Genomic DNA, 5006 nt, shown 5'->3' on the forward strand with positions numbered 1-5006 from the left:
TTTCACTTTGCTTCGTATTTGGGCTAAGACTTTATTGTATAGTTTTGACTGTTTTTCTCCAGAAACTTCTCCTTTATCTTTAAAAAATATTTAATTGATAAATATATTCATATGTGCAATGTGATGATTTGACATAAATGCCCACTGCTTGATGATTATTACAATCAAATTAATACATTTGTCAGCACCCATGCTATATGTTAGATTCTCAGGTCTTGTTCATTTTGTAAATAAAACTTGGTACCTAGTGCCAACATCTCCTCACTGGCCCCATTCTACAGTGTGAAGTAACCACTGTCCTACTCCCTGCTTCTCTAAGTTCGACTTTTTAGATTTCACATGTAAATGAGATCATATAGTGTATGTCTTTCGATGCCTGGTGTATTTCACTTAGCATAATGTCTTCCAGGTTTGTTCAAGTGTCTCAGATGGTAGGACTTTCTCATTTCTCATGGATGAATCACATTTCACTGTATATACCACTGTTTTTATACATTGGTGGGCACTTTATTGCTCCCATAGAGCTACACCCATACAGAAGTGAACATGGGAGCACAGGTATCTCTCTCTCTTTTGTTCACCAGCCATAAATGCTTTCATTCTGCCCTTATGCTGCAGACCTCGGGTCACCTCCGGCAATGGCCCAGATCCAGCCAGTGAGGGTAGACATTGTATAAGGCCCAATGCATGATCTTCTATTAATGGGGCCATAAATCTCTTTAGATTTTTTCCCCCTCACCCTGGCTTTCATTGTGAACTCCTTGAGACACCCAAGGAAGGCTGCTGCTTGACCTCAGGCAGCTTTTCAAGTACTGGCCAAACCCAAATGGGGACTAGGATTAGGTGACCAAGAAGAGGTCATTAAGGCAGGATATCCAAGGAAAGGGAAAGGGGCTTTTTTTTTTTTTTTTTTTTTTTTTTAACCAAAAATGTCCTTGAGGTAGAGAACCAGTAGGCAGGCTCAGAACTAAGAACTCTGAACAGGCCACACAGATTGCTGCTCCCAGATTCCTTTCTACTTCAGCAATGGGCAAGGCCTGGGCAGAGGGCTGCCATTCTGTAGCTGTGTGTGATGCTGGCCAGGGAAACCTCAGCCCTCAATCAGGTTTTGAGAGGTGATCTGAGGATCAACTGGAACCTCTCACAAAGGCCATGTCTGTTCGAAACTTCATGCTGGTGGGTAACTGGTGGTGGAGGAGTGACTCCCCTTGATCCTGGGGTAGGGATTCATTGTGGATGGTGGAGATGAGCCCCAAGCCAGTTCCACGGGGCCTCTTCAGTTGTCCAAATGGCTGTAGCTTCTCTCCGTGATACCCCAATCCATGCTTGCAACTGGGGTGCTGGCCATGACCATCCAGAGACTGCCGCACCACTGAGCACCTGCTGCCTAGGCCCTGGCTCTCAGCCCAGCCCTGAAGCTGCTTCACCTTCTGGCCAGTGTCCTTAGTGTAGCGCTCAAAGCTGCCCACTCAGCGTTCAATCATGGAGCTTTCTTCCTGGCCATCAGGAGCCTCTGTTTCAGACACATTTGAACTGAGTGTCGAGGGTCTTTGTCTCCTCCATCTCTGTCGGAGTACACACTCAGGCCCATATATCAGTCATCAGCTGTCTGTTTATCCAAGTCTCCTTCTTCTTCTTGCCAGAACTGGGCATCAGTGTAGAACACCAGGCTTGAGCCGCCCTTCTCCCACCTCAGCGCCATCTCCTCCAGGAGCCGCGCGGTGCTCTGCCTCTGCCCTGTCACATCCTCAATGCCTCCTGTCGCTCCCTCTCCTCACCTCAGTCATCATCATTGTCGGAGTGGGCCTCTTCCTCTTCCTTTTCCCCCTCATCCTCAGGTGGATCAACCAGGCTGGTTCCCCCCCGGGGTATTTCCTCACCCTCTGTCATGCACACGTGCTCCTCCGGCTCCACTCTGAGTCCTCGCGCTGGAAGGAAACATTGCAGGAGGAGCCCGTCTTAGGGAACTGGAGCTGCAGCTGAGAGATGATACCAGGCGGGAGGCGGCAAGGCGGGATCAAGTCCCAGAAGATCCGCAGGGGAGTCCCCGCGTTCCCACTGGGCATCAGTACTGGCGGGCTCAGCTCTGGCAGTTGCCTCAGGTCAGGCCAGGGTGAAGGCTCCATTCTCAGATCTCCCACTCTGCTGCTCCTTCCGTGTCTCAAAGAGAAAGGAGCCCAAGCCGGATGCCTCGGTGGGCGGCCTAAGTCTGCGAAGGAGACAGCGACCCGACCCGGGAGCCAAGTGCCCTGAGAATCTACCCACCAGTGGCCGTCGTTAATGCGAAGAAGCTGCTGGGTTTGAGCAGCCTCCGAACCGAGGTGATGATGCAGCTGCGTGGGCGGCTCTGGATACCGCTTGAAAACGAAGCGGGCGTCCGAGGCCGCAGCCTGGGCGAAAATTTGACTCTCAGAGCCAGAGTAGGTGGACTTCACCGCAGAGTAGGTGCCGGCATCTGGAGGGACCCGCTCTGGCTGATGCCGGTAGAGGAAATCCAGCCATGCCTTTCCCAGAACTGGCTAAAGTAGCTCCTTAGCTGGGCCGAGGGCAACCCAGAGGGTTTCCGCTCACTACCAGGTGAACTGCCGCCTCCTCTTCCAAGTATCTCTTGAGATCCTGATTTCTTTTCCTTTGTACACGTGGTGGTGGGATTGCTGGATCAGGTGGCTATTTTATTTTAAAATTTTGAGAAACCTCCATTCTGCTTTCCATCCTAATCATAAGAGTTATCCTCCCAACCAAAACAAATGTACATGGTGACATTTCTCTGAGCTTAACAATTGGTCTATTTCTCAGACTTGTCTTTCTTTTCTGAGAAACGCTTCTCATGGTCATCTGTTTCTCTTGATGGAACATGCTGGTCCCTATGTTGCCCTCTGGTAAAATTCTCATCTTGGGACTAAAGTTTATTTTCTACCGGAAGTCCAAATTCCATGACTATTCTCACCTTACCATTCAGTTTAATTTCATATGTATCTCCTCAAATTACCTCAGGAATTTGTAAATTAAGCCTTTTGGGGTTTCTAGATTTAAAATCTAAAATCTCTCACTTCTCTCTCTCTCTCTCTCTCTCTCTCTCTTTCTCCTTCCCTCTCCCTCTCTCTCATCTTAATATTTTGTGTGAGTGTAAAACTCCAGGTTCAAAATTCGTTGCACTCAGGACTGAGAAGGAAATTTTATGGCCGCCTAACATCTCACTTTGTTTCATCATTGATTCCTAGAGACATGATGGTCTAAAATTAGCACAATGCAGTGTTTATATTTTTCTTTAGCATTAGTTCATTTCTTCCAAATACTTAATCATTTCTGTAGTTTGGGAAAGTTTTCCATTATGCTTTCTTTATTAATATCTCTCCGTGCATATCATTTTGCTATTGCTTTCTAAAATTATGATTTATCAGCTAGGATCTGGGAGTTCCTTTCTATTGTCCAGTGTTTTTTTCATGTTTTCTAGTCCCAGCGAACCGGTCATGTCCCACAGTGACCAAGAATAAAATGGCTGATAGAGAAGGTAGGGGGAGCAAGTGTACAGTATTTAAAGGATATAAAGGCAAGGAAGTAGAGAATATTAGTTAAGAATAGGCCTTAAGTAGGATAACTAAGAAAGCTGTTTGTTTAGGAATTTTTAAGAGATTTAGAAGGGAAATAGCGCCCTTGAGTGACCAATATGATTACGCTCTAGCGGACTACATGATTTTCAGGGCAAGTCTATGCAGTGTTCATGCAGTGTCCATGCAGGGTGCATGCGCCCTTGAGCAAATAGCCTGCTTGATTCCACTCTGAGTTGTTCCCAGATTTCTGATGGGCACCTGGCAGACAATTCTATAAGCTCTCTGGAGGCTTGTGACTCAGCAGACTCCATTTTGGGCTTCCTGACTCCATTTTGGGGCTGCTCTTCTTACTGTCTAATATAAACCTGACTCCTATTTCACCCATTCCTGTTACACTACCTTCTGATCCATTTTTTCAAAAGATTTTTGTAAACTTTCCTTCAACATTTCTGCTAAATTCTTAAAAATCAGTTTTGAGAAGAGTTTAATTGCACTATGCTCTGTTTTTTAAATTTTTCTTTTATTTATGGTATATACTCATTATAATGATGCTATATCTTACTGAATTGTTTGGGATACATATAAAAGTAAGCTTTTGTCTTTTGAATTTAAGTTCTTTATTCTTCAAGAAATTCTATTTCCTCCTGGCTTAGTTTTTCTCTTTTTTCTCCCTTTATTTAAGTGTATTCCACAGGTTTTCTTATATACCTGTACTTGTTGCTTAGGTTCTACTTCAGGGAGAGTGGGCCAGGAACTGCAGATCTGTCCAAATGCCACACTCAATCTCACAATTGCTGGCTGAGTTTTCCACAAGTATTTTGTTTAATTTTCTAAGAGAAGAGACTTTTTCTTTTAGATTTTATTTTTCATCTGAGTCATATTTGTGGTATTGGGCATGGCTTAAGTGACTAGCACTACAGTTTCAAATAGACCTTGAATTATTCCTTTGTTTCCCTCTATACAAATTTGAGCTTCGACTTCCTCTTTTTGTTCTCAAACAAAAATATTTGTTTACTCCTTTTTTTCCCTTTTTTGTCTCAGAAATGTACCTTCACTTGCATGTGCTAATGATACTCTCTATGGCTTTCTTCTTTTTTGGGTCAATTCAATTATGAATTCTTGTAGAGTTATCTCATCTTATTGGGTCTCACAATGGGGAAGGCACCTGATTGCTCTTGCTCTTTGTCTATCAACTCATACCAGAATTCAATCATCTCTTTTATATTTTTAAAGCTATGCTGCTTGGTCTATGGCCTAGGTTATGTCTTGAGGGTCTTTATTGGAGATAAACTTTCAATTAAATTAAAGTGTCCATTCTCCTTAGATTTCCATATTGGAGATTCAGAAATTAGATTCTTCTGAGCATATGACAGAGAGAGAAATAACACTGAGGTGTCCTAGGTGAACTAAATAATTTTGTTTTATAATAGTAAATCAATGCATTTTAATAGAGCA

At 43.9% G+C, this 5006-nt stretch overlaps 1 pseudogene; it reads right to left on the minus strand.

The window, feature by feature from the left end:
* Positions 1-1127: 1127 nt before the first annotated feature.
* LOC104865819 lies at positions 1128-3998 on the minus strand (annotated as a pseudogene).
* Between the last annotated feature and the right edge of the window lie 1008 nt (positions 3999-5006).

Source organism: Fukomys damarensis, unplaced genomic scaffold (genome assembly GCF_012274545.1).
Source record: "Fukomys damarensis isolate Sample0158 unplaced genomic scaffold, DMR_v1.0_HiC HiC_scaffold_1, whole genome shotgun sequence".
NCBI lineage: Eukaryota > Metazoa > Chordata > Mammalia > Rodentia > Bathyergidae > Fukomys > Fukomys damarensis.